Source organism: Scyliorhinus torazame, chromosome 16 (assembly GCF_047496885.1).
Source record: "Scyliorhinus torazame isolate Kashiwa2021f chromosome 16, sScyTor2.1, whole genome shotgun sequence".
NCBI classification, from domain to species: domain Eukaryota; kingdom Metazoa; phylum Chordata; class Chondrichthyes; order Carcharhiniformes; family Scyliorhinidae; genus Scyliorhinus; species Scyliorhinus torazame.
The window spans coordinates 191112185-191124890 of record NC_092722.1 but is presented as its reverse complement, the minus strand read 5'-3'; the positions used below and the strand labels follow the sequence as shown (position 1 = coordinate 191124890).

The following is a 12706-nucleotide window of genomic DNA, read 5'->3' as shown; positions in this document are numbered from 1 at the left end:
AAACCCACACACACACAGGGAGGATGTGCAGACTCCGCACAGACAGTGACCCAAGCCGGGAATTGAACCCGGGGCCCTGGAGCTGTGAAGCAATTGTGCTATCCACAATGTTACCGTGCTGCCCAATAATATATACCTATTTCCAGCTGTCTGATTACTTGGAATGTTAGTCAGGGAACAAATGGTTGGGTGAGTTTCAGGAGGGTAAAACACGCTGGGAGCTGGAATACAGGGGAACGGGCAGTGATGTGGAGCTAGCACAGGCAGAATGGGCCGAATGGCTTCCTTTTGTTTTGAAATTTCAGTGCAGATTCCATTGAACAAAACAGGTAGGGAATAGTTGAAGATTTAGGGCAGGTTAGAGCAGCTATGTTCATAGTGTCGGCGTCAAGGTGACAATTTCATCTTGCTGACCCTCACAGCAACCACTGCATTGTACATGGCTGGGGGAAACCCAAAGTGTACAATGCCCAATTTACTTTAAAGGAACATATAGGATCCAATGTCCTAATTTAGGTGGAGGACAGCAACACAAACGATGTAAGAAACATTTGGTACAGAAAGTGTCTGATGGGCCGACCAAGGCATGCCCTCTCTCTGAAAGAATGTTCTGTTATGTTCTGTGTTATGGCCGGAGTACAGATGCACACAGAATATCTCGTTCTTTGACTACTAAGATGATTTATTAACAAGATGAGCACGTGGAAAGATAACTAATGAATTGTGATACAAACAGTAACAAATAAATGAGATCAGTGAATTCTCGTGGAGCTACTTCTAGTGTGACTATCCGCTTGTACGACTTACTACCAACTGCTGGATATCTCGAGTCACATGGTGGATCTCTATCGCCAGCAGCTGGCTGGAGGTCGCATCAATAACTATATACATTGATGGCCAACTATCTACAAAACTGTGCACTGACATTATCCAATTGGTGTCACTCTCCACCCCCATCCCAAAGAGGCTGGAGAATTTGCCTGCTGAAATATTTGTTCAATTTCTTTTTAAAAGTTATTACTGAACCTGCCTCTGCCACCCAGCCAAACGATTCATAAGAACATAAGAACTAGGAACAGGAGTAGGCCATCTGGCCCCTCGAGCCTGCTCCGCCATTTAATGAGATCATGGCTGATCTTTGTGGACTCAGCTCCACTCTCCGGCCCGTACACCATATCTCCGAATCCCTATAAGAACATAAGATTCATTCCAAATCCACTTAACTCACCGAATAATGAAAAAAAGATCTCTCCCACCGTGAACATTTCTATTCATCTTCAGCTTCCCATTTTTCCGGAGGGCGATCCCAGATCCTCGGGTGAACTGGAACCACTCGTCCCTGGTACCGGTGTAGTAAGGCTGGAAACACAAGGCGACAGGATGGGGAAGGGATGACTGGGCCAGGTCACTTTATCTTATTCCACAAGAGTCGTCTGGCTGAGGCCAGGTGTAGCGCCCCCTGTGCATTCTCGAAAGGTTTGATTTGTGCAGGATTGGGAATGAAGTCTGCTTTTCACGGAGTCAACGAGATCTCAAGGTGTTTTTTTGAAGTTTGTTATTGAAATCCTTCCCTTAACAAATGCCTTTCCGAGTAACTCCCGAGATCCTGGCTCTCCTCCAATTGTGCATCTCTGCTCTTCACAGTGGCCGTGAGGAATTCATTATTGCTCATGTAGCCTCCGTGATGATTAACCTGGTGCCATGTTCCCTGTAAGCCAGTGCTTCCCAAACCTTTTCTGGGTGTGACCCTATTTTAGCACCTCCGACGTCTCTGGGTGGGAGGGGGGGGGGGGGTGTTACGAGAGCTGTTCACGGAGGTGAGGGAAGAGCTTCAGTTGTTGAGTGGGGGTGCGGTTACGACGAGGACGGTTCCAGACCATGGGGCTGGGGGAAAAGGAGCATTTGGGCCTGTTGATGAAAAAGGCAGGCGCTGAAATTTTTCGGCCTGGCCCAACGGCGATATCTTCCAGTCCTGCCGATGGCGACCCCCCCCCCCCAATAGAACAACATGTGAGGATGGAAATGTTTATCGGACCTCCCAGCAACCAATTCTCTGTATTCACGGGTGGTGAGGTCTTTGTAGTTGAAGTGAGCAGAGAACATGCGGCTTTGTAAATGAACAAACTGTTTATTAATTAACTAAAACACTAAAGGGTTTCTATGATGTCTACTAAGATTACAGTTGGATACGGCGGCTAAATACAAACAATTATGATTAACTATCATTAATTACTGTTGGCTCAGGAGCTGCTCGATCTATGACTGCAGTCTGTGCCTGCTGTCCAGCTTGTGTCTCTCTGTGCTGTCCGGGTTCTGTCTCCCACATGTGGGTGTCTCCCAGTGACCTTCTCCTGTCGCCACGCCACCTGTGGTCGGATGCTAGAACGCATCCTGTCTCACCATGTGGGTGTCTTCCAGTGACCTTCTCCTGTCGCCACGCCACCTGTGGTCGGATGCTAGAATGCGCCCTGTCTCACCATGTGGCGAGTCTTCCAGAGACGGTCTCCTGTCGTCACGCCACCTGTGGTCGGATGCTAGAATACATCCTGTCTCACATGTGGCGTGTCTTCCAATGACGTTCTCCAAGAGCAATGCCACCTGTGTTCGGAAGCTTGAATTGTAATCTGTGCATGCAGGCACGAATGCTTACACACAGTTTTGTTATCGTGTTATATACACAAATTATATTTTACATATCATTACACCACACTAAGAAGGCATATGGGAAATTTGCCTTTATTAGCCGAGGCATAGAATACAGGAGCAGGAAGGTTATGATGGAGCTATATAGACTGCACATAGGCCATAGCTAGAGTACTGTGCGCCATTCTCGCCACCACACTACAGGAAAGATGTGATTGCACTGGCGAGGGGGCAGAGGAGATTCACCAGGATGTTGCCTTGGCTAGAATGTTTCAGCTCTGAAGAGAGGTGCAGACATGATGGGCCATAGGGCTTCTTTTTAAGTTGTAAAACTCTAACACTTTATTGCTGCCTTTCACTTGTGACCCCATAATTGCGTCTTGTGTCGCAACCTTGCGGAAGGCCTGCTGTCTCAGTGAGAGATTGTGCAGAAGCCAAGGCCACTTATAAGTCGTCCCCTTTATGAGACCACAAGCACACAGCTACTCCCTCAGCACTGCCCCTCTGACAGTGCAGCACTCCCTCAGTACAGACCCATTGACAGTGCAGCTCTCCCTCAGTACTGACCCTCTGACAGTACAGCACTCCCTCAGTACTGACACTCTGACAGTGCGGCTCTCCCTCAGTACTGACCCTCTGACAGTGCGGCACTCCCTCAGTACAGACCCATTGACAGTGCAGCTCTCCCTCAGTACTGACCCTCTGACAGTGCAGCACTCCCTCAGTACTGACCCTTTGACAGTGCAGCTCTCCCTCAGTACTGACCCTCTGACAGTGCAGCACTCCCTCAGTACTGACCCTTTGACAGTGCAGCTCTCCCTCAGTACTGACCCTTTGACAGTGCAGCACTCCCTCAGTACTGACCCTTTGACAGTGCAGCACTCCCTCAGTACTGACCCTCTGACAGTGCAGCACTCCCTCAGTACTGACCCTCTGACAGTGCGGCACTCCCTCAGTACTGACCCTCTGACAGTGCAGCACTCCCTCAGTACTGACCCTCTGACAGTGCCGCACTCCCTCAGTACTGACCCTCTGACAGTGCGGCACTCCCTCAGTACTGACCCTCTGACAGTGCAGCACTCCCTCAGTACTGACCCTCTGACAGTGCGGCACAGACCTGACCCTCTGACAGTGCGGCACTCCCTCAGTACTGACCCTCTGACAGTGCGGCACTCCCTCAGTACTGACCCTCTGACAGTGCAGCACTCCCTCAGTACTGACCCTCTGACAGTGCGGCACTCCCTCAGTACTGTCCCTCTGACAGTGCGGCACTCCCTCAGTACTGACCCTCTGACAGTGCGGCATTCCCTCAGTACTGACCCTCTGACAGTGCGGCACTCCCTCAGTACTGACCCTCTGACAGTGCGGCACTCCCTCAGTACTGACCCTCTGACAGTGCGGCACTCCCTCAGTACTGACCCTCTGACAGTGTAGCACTCCCTCAGTCCTGACCCTCTGACAGTGCGGCACTCCCTCAGTACTGACCCTCTGACAGTGTAGCACTCCCTCAGTCCTGACCCTCTGACAGTGCAGCACTCCCTCAGTCCTGACCCTCTGACAGTGCGGCACTCCCTCAGTACTGACCCTCTGACAGTGTAGCACTCCCTCAGTCCTGACCCTCTGACAGTGCAGCACTCCCTCAGTACTGACCCTCTGACAGTGCAGCGCTCCCTCAGTCCTGACCCTCTGACAGTGCGGCGCTCCCTCAGCACTGACCCTCTGACAGGGCGGCACTCCCTCAGTACTGACCCTCTGACAGTGTAGCACTCCCTCAGTACTGATCCTCTGACAGTGCGGCACTCCCTCAGTACTGACCCTCTGACAGTGCGGCACTCCCTCAGCACTGACCCTCTGACAGTGCGGCACTCCCTCAGTACTGACCCTCTGACAGTGCAGCACTCCCTCAGTACTGACCCTCTGACTGTGCTGCACTCCCTCAGTACTGACCCTCTGACAGTGCGACACTCCCTCAGTACTGACCCTCTGACAGTGCAGCACTCCCTCAGTACTGACCCTCTGACAGTGCAGCACTCCCTCAGTACTGACCCTCTGACAGTGCGACACTCCCTCAGTACTGACCCTCTGACAGTGCAGCATTCCCTCAGTACTGACCCTCTGACAGTGCGGCACTCCCTCAGTACTGACCCTCTGACAGTGCGGCACTCCCTCAGTACTGACCCTCTGACAGTGTAGCGCTCCCTCAGTCCTGACCCTCTGACAGTGCGGCACTCCCTCAGTACTGACCCTCTGACAGTGTAGCACTCCCTCAGTACTGACCCTCTGACAGTGCGGCACTCCCTCAGTACTGACCCTCTGACAGTGTAGCGCTCCCTCAGTCCTGACCCTCTGACAGTGCGGCACTCCCTCAGTACTGACCCTCTGACAGTGTAGCACTCCCTCAGTCCTGACCCTCTGACAATGCGGCACTCCCTCAGTCCTGACCCTCTGACAATGCGGCACTCCCTCAGTATTTTTTAAAAAAAATATATTTTATTGAAATGTTTTTTCCCTGAGCAACATTTTTCCCGCTTACAAAACAAACGAAACGCTAACAATAACAAAACAGAAATTTTTAAACTTTTTAACAATAATAATAATAATAATAATACACAAGTAACAAAACCTCGTACTCTATTGACCTATACTCAACTGAGCCTCCTCCCCCCCCCCCCCCCCCCCCCTCCCCCCTTCCCCCTGGGTTGCTGCTGCTGGTCATCTGTCTTCCCTCTAACGTTCCCCTAGGTAGTCGAGAAATGGCTGCCACCGCCTGGTGAACCCTTGAGCCGATCCTCTCAGGGCAAACTTTATCTGCTCCAGTTTAATGAACTCCGCCATATCGTTTACCCAGGCCTCCAGTCCGGGGGGTTTCGCCTCCTTCCACATGAGTAGGATCCTGCGCCGGGCTACTAGGGACGCAAAGGCCACAACGTCGGCCTCTTTCGCCTCCTGCACTCCCGGCTCTTCTGCAACCCCGAATATAGCCAACCCCCAGCTTGGTTCGACCCGGACCCCCACCACCTTCGAAAGCACCTTTGTCACCCCCACCCAAAACCCCTGTAGTGCCGGACATGACCAGAACATGTGGGTGTGATTCGCTGGGCTTCTCGAGCATCTCGCACACCTATCCTCTACTCCAAAAAATTTACTGAGCCGTGCTCCAGTCATATGCGCCCTGTGTAATACCTTAAACTGAATCAGGCTTAGCCTGGCACACGAGGACGATGAGTTTACCCTACTTAGGGCATCAGCCCACAGTGAACTTTTTAACAATAATAATAATAATAATATACAAGTAACAAAACCTCGTACTCTATTGACCTATACTCAACTGAGCCTCCTCCCCCCCCCTCCCCTGGGTTGCTGCTGCTGGTCATCTGTCTTCCCTCTAACGATCCCCTAGGTAGTCGAGAAATGGCTGCCACCGCCTGGTGAACCCTTGAGCCGATCCTCTCAGGGCAAACTTTATCTGCTCCAGTTTAATAAACCCCGCCATGTCATTTACCCAGGCCTCCAGTCCGGGGGGTTTCGCCTCCTTCCACATGAGTAGGATCCTGCGCCGGGCTACTAGGGACGCAAAGGCCACAACGTCGGCCTCTTTCGCCTCCTGCACTCCCGGCTCTTCCGCAACTCCAAATAGAGATAACTCCCAGCCTGGTTTGACCCGGGCCTTCACCACCTGCGAAGTCACTCCCGTCACTCCCTTCCAATACCCTTCCAGTGCCGGGCACGCCCAAAACATATGTGCGTGGTTTGCCGGGCTCCCGCCACACCTCCCACATTTGTCCTCCGCTCCAAAGAACCTGCTCAATCTTGCTCCCGTTATGTGTGCTCTATGTAGCACCTTAAATTGAATCAGGCTAAGCCTGGCGCATGAGGAAGAGGAATTTACCCTGCTTAGGGCATCAGCCCACATACCCTCCTCTATCTCCTCCCCTAATTCTTCTTCCCACTTTCTTTTTAGTTCGCCCACCGACTCCTCCCCCTCTTCCCTCATCTCTCTATAAATCTCTGACACCTTGCCCTCTCCGACCCACACCACTGAAAGCACCTTGTCCTGTATGCGCTCCCTCAGTATTGACCCTCTGACAGTGCGGCACTCCCTTAGTACTGACCCACTGACAGTGCAGCACTCCCTCAGTACTGACCCTCTGACAGTGTGGCACTCCCTCAGTACTGAACCTCTGACAGTGCAGCGCTCCCTCAGTATTGACCCTCTGACAGTGTGGCACTCCCTCAGTACTGAACCTCTGACAGAGCAGCACTCCCTCAGTACTGACCCACTGACAGTGCAGCACTCCCTCAGTACTGACCCTCTGACAGTGTGGCACTCCCTCAGTACTGAACCTCTGACAGAGCAGCACTCCCTCAGTATTGACCCTCTGACAGTGCGGCACTCCCTTAGTACTGACCCACTGACAGTGCAGCACTCCCTCAGTACTGACCCTCTGACAGTGCGGCACTCCCTCAGTACTGACCCTCTGACAGTGCAGCACTCCCTCAGTACTGACCCTCTGACAGTGCAGCACTCCCTCAGTACTGACCCTCTGACAGTGCGGCACTCCCTCAGTCCTGACCCTCTGACAGTGCGGCACTCCTTCAGTACTGACCCTCTGACAGTGCAGCACTCCCTCAGTACTGACCCTCTGACAGTGCAGCACTCCCTCAGTACTGACCCTCTGACAGTGTGGCACTCCCTCAGTACTGACCGTCTGACAGTGCAGCACTCCCTCAGTACTGACCCTCTGACAGTGCAGCACTCCCTCAGTACTGACTCTCTGACAGTGCTGCACTCCCTCAGTACTGACCCTCTGACAGTGCAGCACTCCCTCAGTACTGACCCTCTGACAGTGCAGCACTCCCTCAGTACTGACCCTCTGACAGTGCAGCACTCCCTCAGTACTGACCCTCTGACAGTGCAGCACTCCCTCAGTACTGACCCTCTGACAGTGCAGCACTCCCTCAGTACTGACCCTCTGACAGTGCAGCACTCCCTCAGTACTGACCCTCTGACAGTGTGGCACTCCCTCAGTACTGACCGTCTGACAGTGTCGCACTCCCTCAGTACTGACCCTCTGACAGTGCAGCACTCCCTCAGTACTGACCCTCTGACAGTGCAGCACTCCCTCAGTACTGACCCTCTGACAGTGTGGCACACACTCAGTACTGACTCTCTGACAGTGCTGCACTCCCTCAGTACTGACTCTCTGACAGTGCGGCACTCCCTCAGTACTGACCCTCTGACAGTGCAGCACTCCCTCAGTACTGTCCCTCTGACAGTGCGGCACTCCCTCAGTACTGACCCTCTGACAGTGCGGCACTCCCTCAGTACTGAACTGGAAATGTCAGTCTGGAGTTTGGGCTCAAATTTCTCGAGTGAGTCTTGAACCCACAGCTTTCTGAATCAGAAAGGAGCGGGCTCCCCAGTGAGCGGGGCTGAATTTATTAACAAGCTGACAGCAGGAGCGGGCCTTACCGAGACAATGCGCTCGTGTTCCTGCTCACTATCATTCCAGCAGAATGTTATGGTATTGTAGAGGGGGGAGCTCCATGTTAGAAGCCTGTGTCCATATCCCCGTTCACAATACTGTAACTGAGGTTAAATGACCATCAGGTTCGAATCCACCCCTCCCTGGTTGCTGAAACCTTCGCAACGTCCTGAATCCAGAACGTCAAGCTCAGTGTTGACCGTAAATTGACCCCGTGCACCATCCCAGTGCTGTCAGCATTGTGAGCGCGCACTCCCAGAATCACCGAGGGAAAACCTCTGCAATGTTTTAACAAAGCGTTTCATTATTGAATCTGGGGAAAGTGTGGTCTTATTTTTGAAGTAGGAAAGTGCCCGAGGGTGAGCGTGACTCTGTGCTTCACCCACATCAGCCGATCCACGGTCATGTTTTGACAAGACAAATTCAGTGCCTTTTTTTATTAGAGTTGATTTAAATTAGCTTGAAGTTACGGGCAGCACGGCAGAAAGGGATTCATTCCCCAAACGGACGTGGTTATGAATGCTCCTGACCCTCGCGCAGTTTGTGATTGGCCCCTGGCTGTGACTTACTTTCATGCTCATTAATGCGAAGGATGTTAGTGCTGAAGAGACTAACAGGGTCGCTACAACTCATGGTTGAATACACAATGGCCTTCCTCTACACTGTCCCCAAACACTCCCAGGACAGGTACAGCACGGGGTTAGATACAGAGTAAAGCTCCCTCCACACTGACCCCATCAAACACTCCCAGGACAGGTACAGCACGGGGTTAGATACAGAGTTAAGCTCCCTCCACACTGTCCCCATCAAACTCTCCCAGGACAGGTACAGCACGGGGTTAGATACAGAGTAAAGCTCCCTCCACACTGTCCCCATCAAACACTCCCAGGACAGGTACAGCACAGGGTTAGATACAGAGTAAAGCTCCCTCTACACGGTCCCCATCAAACACTCCCAGGGCAGGTACAGCACGGGGTTAGACACAGAGTAAAGCTCCCTCTACACTGTCCCCATCAAAGACTCCCAGAACACATACAGCACGGGGTTAGATACAGAGTAAAGCTCCCTCTGCACTGTCCCCATCAAACACTCCCAGGACAGGTACAGCACGGGGTTAGATACAGAGTAAAGCTCCCTCTACACCGTCCCCAACATACACTCCCAGGACAGGTACAGCACGGGGTTAGATTCAGAGTAAAGCTCCCTCTACACTGTCCACATCAAACACTCCCAGGACAGGTACAGCACGGGGTTACATAGAGAGTAAAGCTCCCTCTGCACTCCCCATCAAACACTCCCAGGACACGTACAGCACGGGGTTAGATTCAGAGTAAAGCTCCCTCTACACTGTCCACATCAAACACTCCCAGGACAGGTACAGCACGGGGTTACATACAGAGTAAAGCTCCCTCTACACTCTCCCCATCAAACACTCCCAGGACAGGTACAGCACGGAGTTAGATACAGAGTAAAGCTCCCTCTGCACTCCCCATCAAACACTCCCAGGACAGGTACAGCACGGGGTTAGATTCAGAGTAAAGCTCCCTCTACAGTGTCCACATCAAACACTCCCAGGACAGGTACAGCACGTGGTTAGATACAGAGTAAAGCTCCCTCTACACTGTCCCCATCAAACACTCCCAGGACAGGTACAGCACGGGGTTAGATACAGAGTAAAGCTCCCTCTACACTGTCCCCATCAAACACTCCCAGGACAGGTACAGCACGGGGATAGATACAGAGTAAAGCTCCCTCTACACTGTCCTCATCAAACACTCCCAGGACAGGTACAGCACGGGGTTAGATACAGAGTAAAGCTCCCTCTAAACTGTCCCCATCAAACACTCCCAGGACAGGTACAGCACGGGGTTAGATACAAAGTAAAGCTCCCTCTACACTGTCCCTATGAAACACTCCCAGGACAGGCACAGCACAGGGTTAGATACAGTGTAAAGCTCCCTCTACACTGTCCCCATCAAACACTCCCAGGACAGGTACAGCACGGGGCTAGATACAGAGTAAAGCTCCCTCTACACTGTCCCCATCAAACACTCCCAGGACAGGTACAGCACAGGGTTAGATACAGAGTAAAGCTCCCTCTGCACTGTCCCTATCAAACACACCCAGGACAGGTACAGCACGGGGTTAGATACAGAGTAAAGCTCCCTCTACACTGTCCCCATCAAACACTCCCAGGACAGGTACAGCACATGGTTAGATACAGAGCAAAGATCCCTCCACACTGTCCCCATCAAACACTCCCAGGACAGGTACAGCACGGAGTTAGATACAGAGTAAAGCTCCCTCTGCACTCCCCATCAAACACTCCCAGGACAGGTACAGCACGGGGTTAGATACAGAGTAAAGCTCCCTCTACACTGTCCCCATCAAACACTCCCAGGACAGGTACAGCACGGGGTTAGATACAGAGTAAAGCTCCCTCTACACTGTCCCCATCAAACACTCCCAGGACAGGTACAGCACGGGGCTAGATACAGAGTAAAGCTCCCCCTACACTGTCCCCATCAAACACTCCCAGGACAGATACAGCACGGGGTTAGATACAGAGTAATGCTCCCTCTACACTGTCCTCATCAAACACTCCCAGGACAGGTACAGCACGGCGTTAGATACAGAGTAAAGCTCCCTCTAAACTGTCCCCATCAAACACTCCCAGGACAGGTACAGCACGGGGTTAGATACAAAGTAAAGCTCCCTCTACACTGTCCCTATGAAACACTCCCAGGACAGGCACAGCACAGGGTTAGATACAGTGTAAAGCTCCCTCTACACTGTCCCCATCAAACACTCCCAGGACAGGTACAGCACGGGGCTAGATACAGAGTAAAGCTCCCTCTACACTGTCCCCATCAAACACTCCCAGGACAGGTACAGCACAGGGTTAGATACAGAGTAAAGCTCCCTCTGCACTGTCCCTATCAAACACACCCAGGACAGGTACAGCACGGGGTTAGATACAGAGTAAAGCTCCCTCTACACTGTCCCCATCAAACACTCCCAGGACAGGTACAGCACATGGTTAGATACAGAGTAAAGATCCCTCCACACTGTCCCCATCAAACACTCCCAGGACAGGTACAGCACGGAGTTAGATACAGAGTAAAGCTCCCTCTGCACTCCCCATCAAACACTCCCAGGACAGGTACAGCACGGGGTTAGATACAGAGTAAAGCTCCCTCTACACTGTCCCCATCAAACACTCCCAGGACAGGTACAGCACGGGGTTAGATACAGAGTAAAGCTCCCTCTACACTGTCCCCATCAAACACTCCCAGGACAGGTACAGCACGGGGCTAGATACAGAGTAAAGCTCCCCCTACACTGTCCCCATCAAACACTCCCAGGACAGATACAGCACGGGGTTAGATACAGAGTAATGCTCCCTCTACACTGTCCCCATCAAACACTCCCAGGACAGGTACAGCACGGGGTAGATACAGAGTAAAGCTCCCCCTACACTGTCCCCATCAAACACTCCCAGGACAGATACAGCACGGGGTTAGATACAGAGTAAAGCTCCCTCCACACTGTCCCCATCAAACACTCCCAGGCCAGGTACAGCACGGGGTTAGATACAGAGTAAAGCTCCCCCTACACTGTCCCCATCAAACTCTCCCAGGACAGGTACAGCACGGGGTTAGATACAGAGTAAAGCTCCCTCTACACTGTCCCCATCAAACACTCCCAGGACAGGTACAGCACAGGGTTAGATACAGAGTAAAGCTCCCTCCACACTGTCCCCATCAAACACTCCCAGGACAGGTACAGCACAGGGTTAGATACAGAGTAATGCTCCCTCTACACTGTCCCCATCAAACACTCCCAGGACAGATACAGCACGAGGTTAGATACAGAGTAAAGCTCCCTCTACACTGACCCCATCAAACACTCCCAGGACAGGTACAGCACGGAGTTAGATACAGAGTAAAGCTCCCTCTGCACTCCCCATCAAACACTCCCAGGACAGGTACAGCACGGGGTTAGATACAGAGTAAAGCTCCCTCTACACTGTCCCCATCAAACACTCCCAGGACAGGTACAGCACGGGGTTAGATACAGAGTAAAGCTCCCTCTACACTGTCCCCATCAAACACTCCCAGGACAGGTACAGCACGGGGCTAGATACAGAGTAAAGCTCCCCCTACACTGTCCCCATCAACCACTCCCAGGACAGATACAGCACGGGGTTAGATACAGAGTAAAGCTCCCTCTACACTTTCCCAAACAAACACTCCCAGGACAGGTACAGCACGGGGTTAGATACAGAGTAAAGCTCCCTCTGCACTGTCCCCATCAAACACTCCCAGGACAGGTACAGCACGGGGTTAGATACAGAGTAAAGCTCCCTCTACACTGTCCCCATCAAACACTTCCAGGACAGGTACAGCACGGGGTAGATACAGAGTAAAGCTCCCTCTACACTGTCCCCAGCAAACACTATCAGGACAGGTACAGCACGGGGTTAGATACAGAGTAAAGCTCCCTCCACACTGTCCCCATCAAACACTCCCAGGACAGGTACAGCACGGGGTTAGATACAGAGTAAAGCTCCCTCT

At 52.3% G+C, this 12706-nt stretch overlaps 1 protein-coding gene across 5 annotated transcripts in view; it reads left to right on the top strand.

Annotated features, from left to right (window-relative positions):
• Positions 1 to 12706, top strand: part of LOC140393331 (slit homolog 1 protein-like) — a 477252-nt gene that overhangs the window by 54930 nt on the left and 409616 nt on the right. The window lies entirely within an intron of this gene.